The 20,003-nt window shown below is 46.7% G+C and overlaps 1 long non-coding RNA gene across 2 annotated transcripts; it reads right to left on the reverse strand.

The window, feature by feature from the left end:
* Nucleotides 1-11,781: 11,781 nt before the first annotated feature.
* On the reverse strand, nucleotides 11,782-16,414 carry LOC123331831. 2 transcript variants are annotated; one of them, XR_006548624.2, is made up of 3 exons: nucleotides 16,181-16,414; nucleotides 15,338-15,440; nucleotides 11,782-12,069 (listed from the first exon to the last, which is right to left on the reverse strand). It is a non-coding gene; the product is annotated as an uncharacterized LOC123331831 (long non-coding RNA). The 2 variants fall into 2 exon arrangements; XR_006548623.2 differs by lacking the exon at nucleotides 11,782-12,069 and adding an exon at nucleotides 12,837-13,788.
* Between the last annotated feature and the right edge of the window lie 3,589 nt (nucleotides 16,415-20,003).

The raw sequence follows: 20,003 nt of genomic DNA on the forward strand, positions 1-20,003 counted from the left end.
GAAAAATGTCTTCATGTGCATAAAGCCTTCATCCCCCCACGGCCGGACGGCTCAAAAATAGATGAAATGGGATTTCTGAAATGTTCCCAGAAAATCCCTTTTGGGCTAAAACTAACATTCGGTGCTAGAAAAGAATGGGAAATCATAAAATACTGAAAGAAAGGAGGCTTAGGCTAGCATTATAATTTCAGTCGAAAGAACAGCCTTGTTATGCGGACACGAACCTCATACTTGCGGTAGCGTTGGGAAACGTGATCGGGTGATGTGGAAAGGAGACAGCGTTTCAGTGACTTCCATCGCAAATCCAAAGCACACCACCACACATGTATCGGATTCTGGACCCCCTATTTTTGGCAACAAAATGTTATCATTAGGGTTTTTTTTTTTAAATAAACTTTTATTAGAGAAAGAGTTACCAGCCTCTAAATGATCAAAAGTCACATTTTAAACGCCGATCCTGCCCTTGCCTTGTTTTATCAAGAAAAATTTAATATTGCCACCTTTGTGAATCTTGCCAGCTCTGGGATAAGACGAGTCTTTCTTTGAGCTCCACGAGAGTTAAGACTGGGAAGAGCTTGGTAACAAGAAACCGACAGGGAGAATTCGAACGCAGAGGAGAATGTAACACAGGAAACAGATTCATCTGCTCTGTATACTGTAGACGTTGAAAAATGAAGTGCTTTGGACAAAAAGAAATATCAGATTTTTTCTCCCCCCTACCCTGCCACTGCTGGAATGTTCTGCTAACGCCGAACTGGAAACAAATCGAAGGAGCAAAGGAAAACTTAAGGAAAATAATACACGTACTTAGAGTCTGTTGTGGAGGGTGAGACGGCATTTAGAAACAAATGGAGTAGCTGGGATGTTTCTATTTGGTTGCAAGCTAGCCGCTGATATCACCAGAATCCTTTTCATGCTTAAAAAATTAGGCTAGGTTACCGGTCTTCAGTTTCGATTAGATCACTGCAAAATGAAAAATCCAGACGCACCAAGATATTTTTAAGGTGTAGTGTTTCCAGCATGCACAAACATTTACCCTGACCTTCCCTTGTGGGATGGGGTTTGTCTTGCTCTGTATGGCTCCTTTTTCTGCTAATCTGTTTTCCATCTCCGCGAGGCCTCTAGACTTGTTACCCGTGTCCAAGTAATTCTATATTTTAGACAGGTGAGGTTAGAAATGGCCAGTTTATCCTGTGGCCACGGGATACACCATCTATATTAATTTCCTCTTCATTTCTTCTGGCCGAGTCTACTCTTTCTCTGAAATATTTTTATTATGATTAAACATGAGTCTTTAAATATTTAAACCACCCCCAAGAGTGTGTATGTTCATTTTGAAAACTGAGGCTGTGTTTTCCATCAATCTTCCCACTGTTTCTTTCTTTTTTTTCTTTCTTTCCACTCCTTGCTTCAACCATCATCCCGGCATTGGTTTAAGGAATCCAAATCTCACCCTTTCCGCGGCTTGAACCGGTGTCTGGAGTTTTGGTTCTAGAATTCCATCTGTTCTGGGCACATGTGCCTGGCAGCCTGTGTAACCAGTAACTCAAAGCTCCCTGGGACTTTTCTGTCTCTCCTGGATAATAAGAATCCTGAAGGTAGGCTGCACAGGTTGGGGCAGAGGCTCAAAGACGCTGTGTAGGTCTTCCTACAGGTTTTTTTTTCCTCTTTTTGCTTTACCTTGGTGGCTTATCAGGCTTCCCGCGTGGCGGTAGTGGTAAAGAATCTGTCTGACAACGCAGGAGATATAAGAGATATGGGTTCAGAAAGATCCCCTGGAGGAGGAGATGGCAACCCTCTCTAGTATTCTTGCTGCGAAAATCCCATGGGCAGAGAAGCCCGGCACATTCCACGTAGTTGCAAGAGAGTCAGGCACGACTGAGCACCTGAGCACCAGTGGACATGACTGAGCAACCAAGCACCAATGGCTTGTCACAAAATGGCTACTGTAGCTCCTGCCATCGTGCCAACATTCCAGATGAGAGAAATAAGAAAAAACAACCAACAACATGGCAAAGGAGGGGGGATTATCAAGGGAAGCTATTCCCCTTTTATAGAATTTGTCTGTAAGCCCCACCTGACAACGTGGCTGCCCCAGTGGGGGAGGGAGACTGGAAAATCAAAGAAAAGCGTGTATGTAGTCGGGTGTCTGGTGGATCCTACAAAATGGGAGTTGAACAGCGCAGGCTGTGGGGAGACAGGATAGAGGGTGCAGAGTTTTCTGCACGCTCAGGTGAAAAGACCACCCTCCTGTTTCTTTCATCTGTGAAACGCTGGTGCTGGGAGTTTAGCTGCTCAGTCGTGTCTGACTCTGGAGGGGCCGTGGGTGACGCTTTGTGGTTTCCTTCAGGGCAGAGAAAGTAGAGGGTCTGAAAACAGCAGACCCCAGAGGCCGATTCCCTTTCTAAGTCCTCTTTCCAGAGCAAGACAAAAACATTCCCTAGAGCAGGACAAAGGTGGTGTGCGTCTCCTTTACCTTCAAGGACCCCTCGGCACAAAGTTTGCAATTATTTTCCCATTAAGAAGTCAGACCAGGGAGAGAGGGTAACACGGGCCTAGGGTCTGAGAATTAATCAGCCTGGAAAAAGCTGGGCGACTCCTTGGACCCACGGGTAGCTGAGCCCACGGCCCAGGGAGAGCCCTGAATTTGTTTTATTCTCCTTGTCACAGACACAGGATGACTTAAAAATAGCGTTTGCATCCGAAATGCTACCATTTGTCTTCCTGAAAGACTCCAAATTTCCCCAAACCGTTGCAAAGAGCTGGATTAAAAGTCCGACCATCAATTCTGAGCAGGGCACTATACCTCACCGATATGTGTTTCCAGGAAGGCTTGGTGGAAGTGATTAGCTAGGCAAGTGCTCAGTCACTCAGTCGTGTCCGACCCCATGGACTGTAGCCCTTCCGGCTCCTCTGTCCACGGGCTCCTTCCCAGGCAAGACAGAACACTGGAGCAGGTGGTCATGCCCTTCCTCACATCAGCTAGGAAAAGGTGCTCCTAAAAGTGTATTTCCCCGGTGGATACATCCAAGGACCCTCGCTGGCCCCCGGGGCTGAGTTGGTAATTCCCCTTAATTTTGCTTCCAGCCTCACAAGCTTTCCCTTGCATGAAGGAAAATTATCAGCGCTCCTAATACAGTATTTACTTGCAATATTTTCAGTGGGCCATGAGTTAGGTTCCCTGAGATGAAAGATGATTTTAAAAATTGCTAAAGGTAATGATTTTTTATAGCTTAATTTAGATTATATTGAAAATTACGAGAGGGGGCAGAGAGTGAAAAAAAAAAAAACAACTCAGGATCTCTGATACCTTAATAAACATCTCCTCGTGTTTCCAATTTAAATACTAACCTCCGTCATATATTTTGTGTATTCATATTTCAACAATAAGCATTCCTAGCATGGTAATATCTTTATTTCCATACTGTGGCTTTAATATACCACGGAGGGGCTGGGAGCAACGTTTCACCCAATAATTATTTCCGTTAGACCCAGCAGGCTTTAGAGAAGGGCCGTGGCATTTTTTCCTAGGTGGAAAAAAAAATTTTTTTTTCTTGCCTCTGCTTTAGATGAGCAAGTGAAAAGAACTGATTTGAAGTAACTCATCTTTGTTAATCCCAAACTCCTAATTTATCCCTCCCGCACATTGCCCCTTTGGTCACCGAGAGTTTGATTTCAAGACCTGTGAATCTGTCTTTGATTTGTAAACAAGTTCATAAGGATCTGCAGAGACAGACGACTATATATAAAATAGACATTCAACAGGGACTCCTGTGGAGTGCAGGGAACTCTACTTAATACCCTGTAATCAACTCCATGGGCAAAGAATTTTAAAAACAAGAATACATGTTTATGTATAAGTGAACCACGAATCTAAAAAAGAACAAAAGTGTGTATGAAGTGACGTGTTTGTTGCTCAGTCGTGTCTGAGTCTTTGCAACCCCCCAGGGACCGTAGCCCGCCAGGCTCCTCTGTCCATGGGATTCTCCAGGCAAGGATGCTGGAGTGGGTTGCCATGCCCTCCTGCAGGGGATCTTCCCGACCCAGGAATCGAAGCCACATCTCCCATATTGCAGGCAGACTGTTTAACACTGAGCCACCAGGGAAGCCCAACTGTAAAGGAATCACGACACAGAATAAGTCAATATGCTTTAATAACCTATATGGGAAAAGAATCTAAAAGAGAATAGGTATATGTCTATGTGTGATTGAATCATGAGAACACTTTCTGATGCTCCAAAGGTGGGGGACCACTAGTTGAGAGGAACGGAAATACATCAAGAAAAAGATGGGAGGAAAAAAATATCAGGCAAGAGACATAATAGGGAAAGATGGGGGGAGGGAAATGGACCTTGTTTTAAAAACTAAAGATAGGTACAGTGGAATATTCAGTCAGTCAGTTCAGTCGCTCAGTCGTGTCCAGCTCTTTGCGACCGCATGAACCCCAGCACGCCAGGCCTCCCTGTCCATCACCAACTCCCGGAGTCCACCCAAACTCATGTCCATCGAGTCAGTGATGCCATCCAGCCATCTCATCCTCTGTGATCCCCTTCTCCTGCTGCCTTCAATCTTTCCAAGCATCAGGGTCTTTTCCAATAAGTCAGCTCTTGGCATCAGGTGGCCAAAGGATTGGAGTTTCACCTTCAGCATCAGTCCTTCCAATGAACACCCAGGACTGATTTCCTTTAGAATGGACTGATTTGATCTCCTTGCAGTCCAAGGGACTCTCAAGAGTCTTCAACACCACAGTTCAAAGCATCAATTCTTTGGCATTCAGCTTTCTTTATAGTCCAACTCTCACATCCATACATGACCACTGGAAAAACCATAGCCTTGACTAGACGGACCTTTGTTGACAAAGTAATGTCTCTGGCTTTTAATATGCTGTCTAGGTTAGTGGAATATTACTCAACCATTAAAAAGAAAGAAATAATGCCATTTGTGGCAACACGGATGGTCTTAGAGACTGTCATACTCAGTGAAGTAAGTTAGACAAAGAAAGACACATATCATATGATATCACTTGTATGGAGAATCAAAAAAGGAATGAAACAATGAATTTACTTACAAAACAGAAAGAGACTCGTAGACCTAGAGAATGAACTTATGGTTACATAAGGGGGGAAGGGATAGTCAGGGAGTTTGGGATGGACATGGACACACTGCTGTATTTAACATGGAGTACCAACAACAACCTGCTGGACAGCACAGGGAACTCTGCTCAATGTCATGTGGCAACCTGGATGGAGGGGAGTTTGGGGAAGAATGGATATAAGTATATGTATGGCTGAGTCTGTGAACCGTGAACTTCCAGATGTCCGAGCTGGATTTAGAAAAGGCAGAGGAATCAGAGATCAAATTGCCAACATCCACTGGATCATTGTAAAAGCAAGAGAGTTCCAGAAAAACATCTATTTCTGTTTTATTGACTGTGCCAAAGCCTTTGACTGTGTGGATCACAACAAACTGTGGAAAATTCTTAAAGAGATGGGAATACCAGACCACCTGACCTGCTTCCTGAAAAATCTGTATACAGGTCAGGAAGCAACAGTTAGAACTGGACATGGAACAACAGATTGGTTCCAAATCTGGAAAGGAGTACGCCAAGGCTGTATATTGTCACCCTGCTTATTTAACTTCTATGCAGAGTACATCATGAGAAACGCTGGGCTGGAGGAAGCACAAGCTGGAATCAAGATTGCCAGGAGAAGTATCAATAACCTCAGATACGCAGATGACACCACCCTTATGGGAGAAAGTGAAGAAGAACTAAAGAGGCTCCTGATGAAAGTGAAAGAGGAGAGTGAAAAAGTTGGCTTAAAGCTCAACATTTAGAAAAAAAAGATCATGGCATCTGGTCCCATCACTTCATGGCAAATAGATGGGGAAACAATGGAAACAATGAGAGACTTGTTTTGGGCTCCAAAATCACTGCAGATGGTGACTGCAGCCAATAAATTAAGACACTTACTCCTTGGAAGAAAAGCTATGACAAACCTAGACAGCATATGAAAAAGCAGTGACATTACTTTGCCGACAAAGGTCTGTCTAGTCAAAGCTATGGTTTTTCTAGTAGTCATGTGTGGATGTGAGAGTTGGACTATAAAGAAGGCTGAGCGCCGAAGAATTGATGCTTTGGAATTGTGGAGAAGACTCTTGAGAGGCCCTTGGACTGCAAGGAGATCCAACCAGTCCATCCTAAAGGAGATCAGTCCTGACTATTCATTGGAAGGACTGCTGCTGAAGCTGAAACTCCAATCCTTTGGCCACCTGATGCGAAGAGCTGACTCCTTAGAAAAGACCCTGATGCTGGGAAAGACTGAGGGCGGGAGGAGAAGGGGACGACTGAGGATGAGATGATTGGATCGCATCACCGACTCGATGGACATGAGTTTGATCAAGCTCCAGGAGCTGGTGATGGACAGGGAGGCCTGGCGTGCTGCAGTCCATGGGGTTGCAGAGTCGGACACGGCTGAATGACGGAACTGACTGAACTGATGGCTGAGTCCCTGTGCTGTTCACCTGAGACCATCACAACATTGTTTATCGACTATACCCTAATACAAAATAAGAAGCTGAAAGATAAAACTATCTGTATGTTATAAAGTGGGACCTTGCTGATCCATTGTATTCAATATCCTATGATAAATCATCGTGGTAGAACAGCAACGCTAGTCGGTAAAGACGGGCCCCTCCTCGTGGCAGAGTCACACCGCTGTTCTGCAGACGCAACACGCTATTGTCAAGCAATTGTTGTTCAGTCGCTAAGTTGTGTTCGACTCTTTGCAACCCTGTGGACTGTAGCCCGCCAGGCTCCTCTGTCCATGGGATTCTCCAGGCAAGGATACGGGACTGAAGAGCCATTCCCTTCTCCAGGGGAATCTTTCAGGCCCAGGGATTGAACCTGGGTCTCCTGCACAGAAGGCAGATTCTTTATTGTCTGGGCCACCAGCTGGTTATCGGCTTGGAATGAATAACTACATGGGGTCCCTGAATCTCATTTTCCTGTGGCCAAGAGGAGATGCTTATTTGTTGTTTTTCTCTGCAGGAGGAAAGAAAAAGAAAACAATATAAGGTCCCATAGAGCCGGCAGAGTTTGGCGGTGATGGTTTCATAGGAGGGCTGGGTGGCAATTACATGAGGTGAGCTCGGATCCAAATTCTCTGCAGCAGGTGCGTCCTGTCCTAGACCTGATGAGAAGCAGTGGCCCACCTCATCTCCCCTTTCACTGGAACATGCCTTTGAGTGGAAATAACTTCCCTGGCACCCCGCCCTCCACACACACACACACACACACACACACACACACACCCCAGCATGTATCTGCATCTCCGGTCTCATCCTGAATGCTCCTAATGCGATTCAATCTCCTTCTCCCGGCGGTACCATTAATATTTTAATTTAATCAGAATTTCTTGAACTCGCTTGCCATCCCAAGTAACCTAGTTACCTGTCAGCCTGCATCAGCTTGTCATATTAGAAGGAATTGTGCCCTGAATCTAATCTACTTTAAATGATTCCAGGGTGTGCGTGTCTATAAATCACAGCACGGCCGCGCTGACACGGGGAGGCGTGCGTGTGGGTCAACACGGCAGGCAGGTTCTGCACCAGCCGGGGACGGGGCATGGGACGGGGCCTTATCTCTTTCTCCTCAATTCCTTTTTGACTTTTCATTCCGTTCCTGGGGTTCTCAAGCCAAGAACACCGAAGTGGTTTGCCAACCCATTTGCCAGTGGACCACCCGAGTTTCTGTCAGAACTGTCCACCGTGACCCGTCCACCTCGGGTGGCCCTACACAGCATGGCTTGTAGTTTCACGGACTTACGCAAGGCTGGAAAAGATCCTGATGCTGTGAAAGGTTGAGGGCAGGAGGAGAAGGGGATGACAAGCATGAGATGGTTGTACGGCGTCATCGACTATACGGACATGACGTTGAGCAAACTCCGGGAGACGGTGAAGGACAGGAAAGCCTGGCATGCTGCAGTCCGTGGGGTCACAAAGAATTGGACACAACTCAGTAACAGAATAACACACTGATCCCTGAGCGCCAGGAGGAAAGAACGTTCTCTTTATAGAGAAAAACACGATAAAGGTGAGTGCTACATGGGGTTGCCCAGGTGGGATATGTTGAGTTTCCATGGTCAATGTGGGGACAACTGTCTAGCTTGGGAACATGGTGGCCCGGCCTCTGGGCTTCTCACATGGCTCAGTGGTAAAGAATCCGCCTGCCAATGAAAGATGTGTGTTTGATTACTATGCTGGGAAGATCCCCCTGGAGCAAAAACTAGAAATCGACAGTATTCTACCCTGGAAAATCGCATGGACAGAGGAGACTGGTGGGCTGGACCTCATGGAGTGAAAAAGAGTCAAACACAAGTAAAATATGACAGAATCTAGGGGGTTCTGATGAAAATTTGGCACAGACTAGAGGGTTCTGAGGGAAAATCTGACCAAAAGAAGGAGGATCTGAGGTAAAATTTGACAGGAATTAAAGGGTTATGAGTTAAATTCTGACAAAAAGAACAAGGTTCTGAGGGGGAAAATGACAGAAACTATGGGATTCTGAGGTAAAATCTGACAGAAAGAAGATTCTGAGGTAGAATCTGACAAAAACTAGGGGGTTCTGAGGTAAAATCAGACAGACTAGGGTGTTCTGAAGTAACATCGGACAGAAACTAGGGGATTCTGAGGTAAAATCTAACAGAAAGAGGAGGTTCTCAAGTAAAAGATGACAGTCATAGGGGGTTCTTAGGTAAAATCTGACAGTAACTAAGGGGTTCTGACGTAAAATTTGAAAGAAAATAGGGAGTCCTGAGGTAAAATATGACAGAAAGAAGAAGGTTCTGAGGTAAAACCCTGACAGATATCAAGGGCTTCTCAGTGAAAATCTGACAGAAAGAACAAGGTTCTAATGTAAAACATGAGAGAAACTATGGGATTCTGAGGTAAAATCTGACAGAAACTAGGGGGGTTGGAGGTAAAATCTGACAGAAAGAGGTTTTGATGTAAAATCTGACAGAAATGAGGGATTCCGAGGTAAAATCTGAGAAGAAACTAGGAGGTTCTGAGGTAAAATTTGACAAAAATTCAGGGGTTCTGAGGTAAAATCTGACAGAAACTAGGAGCTTCTTAAGTAAAATTTGACAGAAACTAGGGCTTTTGAGGTAAAATCTGACAGAAACAAACATTCGGAAAACTAAGGGTCATGGCATTACGGTCCCATCACTTCATAGCAAATAGACTGGGAAACAGTGGAAACAGTGTCAGACTTTATTTTTCTGGGCTCCAAAATCACTGCAGATGGTGAATGCAGCCATGAAATTAAAAGACGCTTACTCCTTGGAAGGAAAGTTATGACCAACCTAGACAGCATATTCAAAAGCAGAGACATTACTTTGCCGACAAAGGTCCGTCTAGTCAAGGCTGTGGTTTTTCCAGTAGTCATGTGTGGATGTGAGAGTTGGACCACAAAGAAAGCTGAGTGCCGAAGAATTGATGCTTTTGAAGTGTGGTGTTGGAGAAGACTCTTGAGAGTCCCTTGGACTGCAAGGAGATCCAACCAGTCCATCCTAAAGGAGATCAGCCCTGGGTGTTCATTGGAAGGACTGATGCTGAAGCTGAAAGTCCAATACTTTGGCCACCTCATGCGAAGAGTTGACTCATTGGAAAAGACCCCGATGCTTGGAAAGATTGAAGCCAGGAGGAGCAGGGGTCGACAGAGGATGAGATGGCTGGATGGCATCACTGACTTGACGGACGTGAGTCTGAGTGAACTCCGGGACTTGGCGATGGACAGGGAGGCCTGGCGAGCTGCAGTCCATGGGGTCGCCAAGAGTGGGACACGACTGAGTGACTGAACTGAACTGATGGACAAAAAGAAGGTAGTTTTGAGGTATAATCTTGCTTCTGTCAGATTTTATCTCACAATGCCTTAGTTTCCATCTAATATTATCTCAGAACCTGTTTCGTTATGTCACATTTTCCTGAGAACCTAATTCTTTCTCCAGAATTTCCTATCAGAACTTCCTTCTCTGTTAGATATTACCTCATAACCTTCTTCTTTTTGTCATTTTTACCTCACAACTTTGTTCTTTCTCTCATATTTTATCTCAGACTCTTTTTTTCTTCCAGATTTGACCTCACAGCCTTCAACTTTATGTCGCATTTTTGCCTCAGTACATCCAACTCTCAAAGATTACCTCTGTACTTCATTATTTCTCTCAGGTTTTTCCTCTGAATCTTCTACTTTGTTAGTTTTCACCTCAGAACTGCTACTTTCTGTCAAATTTTACCTCTGAACTTCCATCTTTCTGTCATTTTTACCTCAGAATCTTATTTCTGTCAGATTGTACCTCAGTATCCTCTACTTTCTAACAGATTTTACCTCAGAACCCCCTTGTTTCTGTTAGATTTTACCTTAAAACCTCCAACTTTCTGTTGGACTTTACCTCAAAACTTCTTTATGTCTGGTTTTACCTAGAATCCACTAATATCTGTTAGATTTTACCTCAGAACCCCCTAGTTTCTGTCAGATTTTACCTCAGAACCCCAACTTTCTTTCAGATTTTACCTCAGAACCTCCTTCCTTCTGTCAGTTTTAAATCTCAGAACCTCCTTCTTTCTGTCGGATTTTACCTCAGAGTCCACTACTTTTTGTCAGATTTTACCTCAAAGACTCCAACTTTGTGTCACATTTTACCTCACAATCCGATAATTTCTGTCAGATGGTACCTCAAAACCTCTTTTTTTTCTGTCATTTTTACCTCAGAACCTCCTTCTTTCTGTCAGATTTTACCTCAGAATGTGTTTCTTTTTTCAGATTTTCCAGAAAACCTCTTTCTTTCTGTCAGATTTTACCTCAGGTCCTCTTTTTTTCTTCCCAGTAATACCTCAGAATCTCCCTCCTCCTTTCATTTTTATCTCAAAACTTCCATCCTCTGTCAGATTTTACCTTAGAACCTCCTTTTTTTCTATCAGATTTAACCTCAAATCCTCCTACTTTATTCAGAAGTCTGTCAGATACACACCAACACAGACTCGTAAAATTATACCCATTTCATATCTTCCACCAGTCCTTCTTTTAGCGTTGCTTTCCTGCTCTGCAGAAAGAAAAATTTTAAACCGGGTTTGTGAGAAGGAATTACATTAGCTCTTTCCCTTCGATTGCATTTTTGCAATGATAACTCCATTTTTCAACTCTTCCAAGTTTAAGGGTCAACTGGACCATTTTTCCCCGGTTTCACCCTTAGTTGAATTTCCGCCTCACTTGGGGAAAATTATTTGTAGGGTTTTTTTTGCTGAGACAGTTTTTAAAACCCACGTTTGCCTTGGTGCGTCCATGGCGCGAAGGGTAACTACATGGGTTCAAACTGGTATTTCTAGCAAGGTGCAAGCCCAGAAGAATTGAGCACGTGTATGTGGCAGCCAGAGCGCCTCATCATTTCCTCTGGTTGTGTATTATTGGCTCATCCTAGAATGAAGGCAATGGTACCCCACTCCAGTGCTCTTGCCTGGAAAATCCCATGGACGGAGGAGCCTGGTGGGCTGCAGTCCATGGGGTCGCTGAGAGTCGGACATGACTGAGCAACTTCACTTTCACGTTACACTTTCATGCATTGGAGAAGGAAAGGGCAACCCACTCCAGTGTCCTTGCCTGGAGAATCCCAGGGACGGGGAGCCTGGTGGGCTGCCGTCTACGGGGTCGCACAGAGTCGGACACGACTGAAGTGACTTAGCAGCATCAGCAGCAGCATCAGAATGAAGTGACTTGGTGCGATAGTAGATAATTAATGTGAATTTTATTGTTTGCCTTTCAAAAACTGGGTCAACCCATGAAAATGTCATAAAACAGTCAGGCACCCACCAGGAACTGAACTTCTACAGGCATGGATGTCATGCTGTGCTCCAGACCTGCCCCCATTTCCACAGATCTGCACAGCATCCCTGGGAGATTCATCTGGAAAACTGAGAAGTCCTCTCCTCTCTGTGGATTGTGTTGCAAACGAGCTTCTTCTTTGGAGGTGCCATGGAGGACTCACAGAATTTAACCTTTCCTCTCTCCAGGCTTCCCTGTGTTTATGAAGCCACATAGAAGATGAGAATCAGAAAATGCCACAAATCGGTGTATATATATTTATCATCATGCAGATATGTTTATTGGAGAAGGAAATGGCAACTCCATATTCTTGCCTGGGAAATTCCATGCACAGAGAAGCCTAGAGGACTACAGTCCATGGGATCACAAAGAGTCGGACACGACTTAGAGACTAAACAACAGCAACGTTTATAATTATCATCCAAAATCAAGATAATTGCAGCCGTGAAATTAAAAGACGCTTGCTCCTTGGAACAAAAGCTATGACAAACCTAGACAGTGTATTAAAAAGCAGAGACATCACTTTGCCAACAAAGGCCCATCTAGTCAAAGCTAAGGTTTTTCCAGTGGTCAGGTACGGATGTGAGAGTTGGGCCATAGAGAAAGCTGAGCACCAAAGAACTGATACTTTTGAATTGTGGTGTTGGAGACTTTTGAGAGCCCCTTGGACTGCAAAGAGATCCAACCAGTTCATCCTAAAGGAAATCAGTCCTGAATATTCATTGGAAGGACTGATGCTGAAGCTGAAACTCCAATCCTTTGGCCGTCTGATGCGAAGAACTGATTCATTTGAAGAGACCCTTACGATGGGAAAGACTGAGGGCAGGAGGAGAAAGGGACGACAGAGGATGAGATGGTTGGATGGCATCACCGACTCAATGGACATGAGTTCGGGTGGACTCCAGGAGTTGGTGATGGACAGGGAGGCCTGGTGTGCTGCGGCCAGTGGGGTCGCAAAGAGTTGGACACGAGTGAGCGACTGAACAACAGTGTTTATGATCAGAGGCGGCTTGGTCCAACATGATGACTGGGTTGTAAACGTTCAAGGTGGCGCATGGAAAAAGCGTGTTTCTTCATGCTGGGGCTGGCACGTGCGTGAGACCACCAAGACTCCATTCTGATGCCGACGACATGTTTCCTGCGTATGAGTAGGTGGCCAATTCGGCACACGGGACTCCAGGCGTCCGAGACAAACCCAGTGCATAAATTATTTGCAAGCTCAAGTACCAGCAACTTTTCTTTTTATGAGCCCGTAACAATGTCCCCAGGGATGCGTGTATGAATTTCTGGAGATCATTGCATTTTCATAGCCTTGGCAGAGGCCAGAAGGTGCTGCTTTCGATTTGGAATGTCTCCACTCATAACTAAGAGTCATTTGGGTGGTTTTTTTTTTTTTATGTCTGATTTTTTTTTTTTGCATGAAATATGGATAGCCTAATTCGTGCTGAGAAGTCTTCAAGGGGGCTTTTTTGGGAATGAAAATTAGACTCCGGTGCTTTGAGAAACATGCTGGGTGCCGGAGTCTGCTATCAAAGTTTCACGCGTCTGTGTGTTCCCATCTGTCTGCTGATTCCTGAAGATGGGTTTGCAGAACTCAGATACTCCGGGGGTCGAGCGAGATTTATTTCGGAACAAGGAGGGTGAGCCAGGCTGCAGGTAAGAACCCAGGGCGGGGCAGCCGGAACCCTGCCCGCTGTCTTCACGGGGCAGTTGTTTGCGATACCATCGATGGGAAAACTGACCGAGTGCAGAAGGGGAACCCTGTCCCCTCTGGCAGGAGATGTCCCCCAGGTCCCGGGCCCTGATTTCTGAACATTGAAGGTGGCCATACGGGAGGAAGTGGACGTTGTGAACAAGGACCCCAGTCTTGGAAATTTCATGGTCAAGACGTGTAGCTGCTGTGTTTCTTGAGTCTGCCATGAAAAAAAAGTGTCACAAACCAGGGGAATTAAAGAATTCCATCCTCCCTTCGCCCTTGGGGGGCTCCCATGGTGGCTCCATGGTAAAGAATTTTCCTGCAATGCAGGAGACCTGGGTTCGATCCCTGGGCCGGGAAGATCCCCTGGAGGAAATGACAACCCACTCCAGTATTCTAGGCTGGGAAATCCCCTGGACAGAGGAGCCTGGCGGGTTACGGTCCATGGAGTCACCAAGAGTCGGACATGATTTAGCAACTAAACCACCACCCGTGTATAACCGAACGCACTGTATAATGTGTGCCATTCATACGCGTGACATCACATATGTGTGACGTGTGCGTGCACGTCTGTAGATACACATACGATGGACACAAACAATGAACAAGCAGAATAAGGAAGCTCTCACCATCTCACAGAAACCAGAGCACCGCTGAGGTTAGTTCAGGAGACGCAGACCCAGAAGAGGCACGTGGGACCCTCCCTCCCGGCTGTTGGAACCAATCCATTTCTCAACACGAGCAACGTAACGAGAGGTCCTGTGTAAACTCCACCGGGTTGTGTGTTGGGGTTTCTGCACCTCTGTGCTCAGTCGCTCAGTCGAGTCCAACTCTGTGGGACCCCATGGACTGTAGCCCACCAGGCTCCTCTGTGCATAGGATTCTCTGGGAAAGAATACTGGAGTGGGTATCCATGCCCGTCTCCAGGGGATCTTCCCAACCCAGGGATCAAACGCAGAGCAATGGGGGTACTACCGGCCCTAAGCCACCTTCTGCACCCGGGCCAGGCTGCCAGGACAGAGGACATGAGATTTCGAGCAGCGGAATAGCTAATATGGCGTGTGTGCACTCCTGCACTCTACCCCATCTTTCTCTCGATTGCAAAGGAGGGACACAGACATGGAGGAGAAGGCACATGAAGTCACGGGAGGGAGGCGGCCACCAGCCCAGGGACGGACGCCCAGAGCCCCTAGAAGCTGGAAGAGGCGGGGAGGACCCTCCCCTGGAGCCTCTGCAGGGAGCTCAGCTCTGGGACCCCCTGACCTCAGACGTCTGATCTCCAGGACTTGGGGGGAGATGGATGGAGGTGGATTTGAGCTCCCCAGTTTTGGGGTGCTTTATTACAGCTGCTCATCTGCCACAGAGCGTGAGTCCTGGTGGCCAAGTTGCCCCACAGGAGATGAAACTCCTGTCTCCCCCTCTCCCAGCTGAAGGATCAGACGTCCCTCCCCGCAGTCCCCTCAGGGATGACGAGCATCTTGCTAAGAACTGAGGCACTTCCAAAACGCACCAACACTTTGGCCGCCTGATGCAAAGTCCGGGCGACACTGAGGGACAGGGAAGCCTGGCGTGCTGCAGTCCACGGGGTCGCAAAGACTCGGACTCGACGGAGCGACTGAACAACACGAACAGCCACAAATCCCAGCACGCCCTCATGCCTTATTTTCGTGAGACATGGAGACCCTAAATTGTGGTCACTTACGACAACAACACCGTGAAACCGATTTACAGCAAAGAAGACAAACCACACGTGTTCCTCTACTTACGTGAGAACCAACAAATGAGAAATCAAATTCCACAGACACACGGGTCATGAGAAGCAGGAGAACGGGTCACACCCCTTCTTTACAGATGCTTGGACCGTCTGCCCTGCAAAAGCAAACGGGTCTGCTCTCACACGGTCCCAAAATATTTTAGTGTCTTTTCTACATCAAACGTAAGACATAAGAAAAAAAAAATTGCAGGTCTTAAAGCAACAGAACACAGAATATAAACCCCGAGACGAACTCTGAGCAACGTGGTTTCCACCAGCCGCAAAGCAAGTCCGTTATGTCAGGGACCGCCCATGGCCAGGTAAGCCTTCTCGGGCAGCCGGACAGGTGAAGGAATTTGAGCTTTTTTCCTAAAAGCCATGAGAACCACAGCATTTGGGAGGTGATTAACAAGTACAGACACGATCTAACTGGTGTCCTAGAGAATTCTGACGAAGGAGAGGAGAACAGCTTGCGGGAAAAACACCAAGAGCAGAGCGGTCATCCAGGAGGAGGTATTTGCTCTAAACCCATGGGAACAAAAATTAATACTTGAAGGAAAACTGTTTTTCTGCTCAAAGCTCTTTCGGCACCCAAAGTGTAGGTTTTCCACACAGAACAATCTTCCGGTTCTCTTCAGACACTTGCTGGGTGCCCTACCACTCAGTTCAACCCTGACATGACCTGACTTAGTGCACACCCCACTGGGGTAGAGGGCTCAGTCCCCCAGGACGCCCCCAGTTCAACTCCAGCCGCAAGGAGTGGGTCCCCAGGTCACTCACTTCTGTCCAACGTGGCTACAACCATAGGGTCCCCACGACTCTCTTCCTCATAGAACTTAGGAAACACTTGACTTACTGTTTACCCTCAAGGGATGAACAGCCACAGGAAGAAATGAAGGGTGAGATCCAGGAGGGTTCCCAGTCCAGGAGCTTCTGTCTCTGTGGAGTCTGGGGGCAACACGCTCCCAGCTTGTGCGTGGGTTCCCCAACCCTTGAAGCTCCCTGAACCATGGAGCTTCCATTAGGGAAGACTGAGTAAATCCCAGGCCGTCTGTAGTAACTCAATCCACGGCCCCTCTGCCCTCCATGGAGGCTGCCCTTCATGGGGGTGGGATGAAAAGGGCCAACCCTCTAACCATGTGGTTGGTTCCTCCGGCAACCAGCCCCCACCTCCCAGAGCCGCCTCATTAGCATAAGCCCAGGTGCGGCTGGGCTTGTTCTGAGTAACCAAGGATGCTCGTCTCACCTGCACCACTCAGCAAGCTCCTGGGGCTTCCCTGGTTGTCCAGCGGTTAGCACCCCATGCTTCCGCTACCTTGGGTACAGGTCTGATCCCTGGTCAGGAAACTATGATTCCCATATGCCGCTTTGTGAGGCCAAAGAAAAGAAAAAGAAAAGAAAGAAAGATGTTTAGCTGATGGACACGTCATTCACTCAAACCAATTGCAGTGGAGGGAGAAAAACTTTGTTATATCCTCTTATGTTCTGACCTGAGGCCTGCAAATTAAAGTGACAAAAAAGCTTAATTGGAGAAAAAACTTGTTTCAGATGCATATAAGGCCTTTCTGAAAAGAAGGTTTTTAACCTCAAGGAAGTCTGGCCTGGGGGTTTTTCTATACCATTTAAACAAATGGTGATCAATTTAGAAGCAACAAGGCTCAGGAAATGGAGTTTTGGGGCTTCTACGAAGGTACATTATGGGAAGTTATGTATTTAGGAGAATCTAATGACTGATAAGGGTCAGTCCTAAGGAACTCAGTCCTGGAAGGACTGATGCTGAAGCTGAAGCTCCAATACTTTAGCCACCTGATGGGAAGAACTGACTCATTGGAAAAGACCCTGATGCTGGGAAAGATTGAAGGCGCAAGGAGAAGGGGACAACAGAGGATGAGATGGTTGGATGGCATCACCGACTTGATGGACATGAGTTTGAGTAAACTCCGGGAGATGGTGAAGGACAGGGAAGCCTGGTGTGCTGCAGTCCATGGGGTCGCAAAGACTCGGACGCTACTGAGCGATTGAACCAAAGGTATGAAGTGGCTGGAGTGGCTGTAAGCTCGCCGGAGAGAGAGAAGTGACTGAGCTTCTCCCGTGGCCAGCTGGCCATGGTAGGCAGAGTGGCAAAGCATGCAGAAGGAAACAGGCTTCCCCCCGAACTAAATATCCCCCGGGTTTAGCGAGCTGCAAAGCCCCTGCCACGGAGTACTCATGGCTCGACGCCAGGCTCCAATCACATGTTTGTAAGTCCTGGGTGGGTCAGATGAAAATGCACCCATATCCCCGGCTACTCACGGTGCAAAGTCGCCTCTCGGCTTAGCTGGAGTCTTATTTCTTTTTCTCAAAAAGTTACACTTTCCCCCACCCTTTTCCTCCTCGCTGTCATTAGCTGGGGCTTGAAAAGGGCCATAACTCTAATTGTCGTCCCTGTTTCCGGGGGCGGGGGCGGGTTTTGGGAGGCGGGGCGCCCAGCCCTGTCGTGACCTCGCTCCCCGTGCCAAAGAAAATGCTGGACTGCATCCCATTCTGTTCATTCTCGTTTTCCTGCCCACTTAACAAAATTATATTCAATGAGCTGTGGGAGAAATCCACAATTATGGGCCATGTAATACAATTTCTGGTATATATTCAGGAAGGAGGTGGGGGGAGAAAAGTCCTACATTTTCTTCCATTGCTGTCAAAATCAATCAAATTGTACGAAACGGAACGTAATCTCTTAGAAAGAGAACGCGGCATTTCCAGCGAAATAAGCCTCCTCTACATGGTAACACGCACATATTTAAGAGGTGTCTGTTTTAGTTTTTTTAATCACGCCTAATTAGTTTCTTTCTTTTTTTTTTTTTTTCTTAATCACGCACACAACGAAAGCTCTCGCCTGCATAATTTATGACATAGAGGGGCCGGTGTCAGAAATCAAATGTTGTAAATTAAAAATAACAAGTTTGAGGCGAGTGATTCAATTAAAACCCGCGAAAACATTGGATTATGCATAATTGAGAGGTTGTACGCGGGCCTGCGTCTCACGCTTGTCACTTTGGATGGAAAGATTGGATTGGGGATGTCAGGGGTGTTTAAATCAAGTTGGTTAAAAAAAATGGGAAACCAAAGATGATATTTATTATTAACTTCCAGTTTCAAAAATGACACCGAGAGGTCTTTAAACTGAATGCTTACACGGGCAGCCTCTATTTCGAGGGTAAAGTCTCAACACGTCGCCATCAGCTGGTTGAGTGCCTGGTTCCGACTGGGGGGCCTCGAGCATATAGGCAGGACCTCTCTGGACAGGCCGTACGAAAACCACAGAATCCCCCATCATCCGTTCAGTCCCACCTCTGCCGTTTCTCTGCATGATGAAGCTGTCTCTAAATACTCTTTTCCAAAAACTCGTACGCAGGGTCTTGGCAGAAACTTACGACCGTCTGGATCGCGTGGCAATTTCCCAACCGGGAAGACGCAACTCCATCAACCACAACTTGAAAAAAAAAAAAAAACAGGGAGAAAGTTCTGCAGGAGGACAGATTCTCGGAAGATGGGATGATCAGCTTTGGGGGCGACCCTGTGAAGAACGAACGGGTCGTGGGCCCCAAGGGAGACGGGAAGGCAGGAATTTGTTCCCACCAAAGGTGGTCTGGAGGGGCTAGTGGGAAAGAATCCGCCTTCACTGCAGGAGACACAGGTGACCTGGGTTCGATCCCTGGGTCCGGAAGACCCCCTGGAGGAGGGCATAGCAACCCACTCTGGTATCCTTGCCTGGAGAATCCCATGGATGGAGGAGCCTGGCAGGCTACAGTCCACAGGGTTGTAAAGAGTCAGACACGACTGAAGCGACTGAGCACCCACGGTTCTTAAGTGCTTGGTTCAGTTCAGTTCAGTCGCTCAGTCATGTCCAACGTTTTGCGACCCCATGAATTGCAGCACACCAGGCCTCCCTGTCCATCACCAACTCCTGGAGTTCACTCAGACTCATGTCCATTGAGTCACTGATGCCATCCAGACATCTCATCCTCTGTCGTCCCTTTCTCCTCCTGCCCCCAATCCCTCCCAGCATCAGAGTCTTTTCCAATGAGTCAGCTCTTCACATGAGGTGGCCAAAGTATTGGAGTTTCAGCTTTAGCATCATTCCTTCCAAAGAACACCCAGGGCTGATCTCCTTTAGGATGGACTGGTTGGATCTCCTTGCAGTCCAAGGGGCTCTCAAGAGTCCTCTCCAACACTACAGTTCAAAAGCGTCAGTTCTTTGGCGCTCAGCCTTCTTTATGGTCCAACTCTCACATCCATACATGACCACGGGAAAAACCATAGCCTTGACTACACGGACCTTTGTTGACAAAGTAATGTCTCTGCTTTTTAATATGCTGTCTAGGTTGGTCATAACTTTCCTTTCAGTAGTAGATATAACGGTCATCTGAGTTACATTCACCCATCCAGTCCATTTTAGTTTGCTGATTCCTAGAATGTCGACGTTCACTCTTGCCGTCTCCTGTTTGACCGCTTCCAATTTGCCTTGATTCATGGACCTGACATTCCAGGTTCCTATGCAATATTGCTCTATACAGCATCGGACCGTGCTTTTATCACCAGTCATATCCGCAACTGGGTATTGTTTTTGCTTTGGCTCCATCCCTTCAATCTTTCTGGAGTTATTTCTCCACTGATCTCCAGTGGCATATTGGGCACCTACA

This window comes from Bubalus bubalis, chromosome X, assembly GCF_019923935.1.
Source record: "Bubalus bubalis isolate 160015118507 breed Murrah chromosome X, NDDB_SH_1, whole genome shotgun sequence".
In the NCBI taxonomy this organism is placed as follows: Eukaryota; Metazoa; Chordata; class Mammalia; order Artiodactyla; family Bovidae; genus Bubalus; species Bubalus bubalis.